Source organism: Lotus japonicus, chromosome 4, assembly GCF_012489685.1.
Source record: "Lotus japonicus ecotype B-129 chromosome 4, LjGifu_v1.2".
NCBI lineage: Eukaryota > Viridiplantae > Streptophyta > Magnoliopsida > Fabales > Fabaceae > Lotus > Lotus japonicus.
In genome coordinates, this window is record NC_080044.1 from 28,716,766 (window position 1) to 28,719,086 (window position 2,321).

At 40.9% G+C, this 2,321-nt stretch overlaps 1 non-coding gene across 1 annotated transcript; it reads left to right on the forward strand.

Annotated features, from left to right (window-relative positions):
* The first annotated feature begins 212 nt into the window (after positions 1–212).
* Positions 213–319, forward strand: LOC130716315 (small nucleolar RNA R71). Its single transcript, XR_009011934.1, has one exon. It is a non-coding gene; the product is annotated as a small nucleolar RNA R71 (small nucleolar RNA).
* The last annotated feature ends 2,002 nt before the right edge of the window (positions 320–2,321 follow it).

A 2,321-nucleotide genomic window follows, 5' to 3' on the forward strand; every position in this document is an offset into this window, starting at 1 on the left:
TAAGTTGATCATAAGCTTCAACCTCAAGGACTCCTCTTCGGGCCTGGCGATCATTACTAGAGTTCATGGCTCTTATAGCCATTTTTTCAATCAACTCATACCCCACTTGTGGAAGTAAGGCATCGAACTCTCCACTTGAAGCCGCATCCAAACCAAACCTCGAAGAATATTGGAGACCATCATAGAACTTTGCTACTTGTTCAGCTTGAGTAAGGTTATGTTGAGGACACCTCCTCAAGAGCTTCTTGAACCTCTCCCAAGCTTCATAGAGATTCTCATCGGTGGATTGAGCAAAAGTCATGATGTCATTCTTGAGCTTCCTCAAGAGGGCTCTCGGAACAAACCTTGTGGTGAACTTCTCAGCCAAGTCTTCCCAAGATGTAATGCTACCTTGGGGCTGTGAATTCAACCACTCTTCAGCAGTATCCCTCAATGAAAAAGGGAATAAACTCAAGCGGATGGTGTCCGCTGAAACATTCTGAACTCTGTAGGTGTTGCAATTGCGGATAAACCACTCCATGTGTGCATGAGGATCTTCAAGAGCACCTCCACCATACTGATTTTGGCTCACCAAGTTGATGAATGCCGGCCTCAGCTCAAAGTTTCCCGTGCCATCGGAGGAAACTATGCTGCCCGGATAATCGTAGCTCATGGCAGTCGAGGTGAGGTCTCTAAGAGAACGATTAGCATTCTCCAATTCTTGCTCTTGAAGTCTTTGAGCAAGAGCCTCATTCACTCTTTCTTCAATGTGGGCTTGCATCTCCTCCTCCGTCATATGGGCAGCCATGGCGGCTAACTCAACAGCTCTTTGTTGAGCTCGTCGACGATGGAGGGTGCGTTCTGGCTCCGGATCAAACAGCAGTGGATCCGTGCCAAGACTACCGTGCATAAACTGAAATCACAAAACAGAGAAAAGGTTAGTAACACCTATTCAATGCAATGCTTAGTAACACAAACAAACAAACTCTTTAACTTAAATCGAAAACCACAAACAATCCCCGGCAACGGCGCAAAAAACTTGTTGGTCAATTCGCAAGTGTACGAATACCTCCGGGTTTTAAAATATCGAACCACAGGGATTGTGAGTGAGAATTGTTGATTTAAGCCTAAAGTTTGCAAGTTCTTAAAACAGTAAAATTTAGAAATTGATTTTGGTTGATTGTGACAAAAGATTTGCAAAAGAGCAATGTTGAAAATGATGTAAATAACAATTGATGGAAAATTGCCTTGGGTTGCTGATCATCTAATCCATTTCAGTCCACCTATCCTATGCATGTGAAACCTTGATTTAACTCTTGTTGTTATAGCCTATGTACTTACTAGTTGATTCCTCACAAAAGTAATTCTCTCAAATTGAAAGTTAAGCCCAATTCCTTGTGTACTTAAACATTCATAAGAGGTATAATATCATGTATAATCAGGCCAACAAAACCCTACCCTCACTCTATGCCTAGAAGCGAGTATAGAAGGACCTATTCCAATTCATGTCCCTAAATCATAACAAATTTCCATTTGATTATAATCTAGCCTATAGCAAAGGTGCACCAAAGCTAAACATGCAATAAGGAATTGAAATACAAGATTGAATCAAGACTCATGCATAGAGATAGGATTTAACAAACTAAAATTTCATAGAATCTCTTAACCCAAAGCAAAAAGAGAACTAGCCACTCATGGCTAGTGAATTCATGAAGAAAATGTAAATAAAACCTGAGAAAAAGTACAAGTTGGAAGCCTCCCTTGGCCCCAAAGTTCTCCTCAGCTCTCAAACTTGATCAAAAATGAGTAAAATGTCAAAATGTATCAAAGAAATTGGCCTAAGCCTTATTTATAGGCAAATTACACGAAGCTGGGCGCTCAGGCGCCAATTCAGAGTGCCTGAGCGCCAATTGCATGTTGAAAAACATGCCTCTGGACCCTATTGGCGCCTAGGCGCCCACTCCCAGCGCCTAGGCGCTTAAGCTCGCCTGAAAAGGACTTTTTGGCTTCTAAAACTCCTCTTTTCAATCCTCTTTAAGTTCTTCATCAATTCCATGATTCTTGGCCTTCTGTCTCCTTCAGTTTCTGCACTCCAAACCTAACCAACAAGACAAGGAAGATTCTAGAAGCTCCAAGAGCTCATTAGCACAAGAGGTCCTTCATAAAACACAACAAAACCATGCAAGTCCTAAACTTTACTTAAAATGCAAGAAAACTACCTATAAAACTACTAAATTACCAAAACAAAATAAAGACTAAAGAAAAGAATAAAAATGCATGAGAATGCATGAAACACTACATGAGACTCAACAAAAAGACTCAAAACAAACAAAGAAATGACC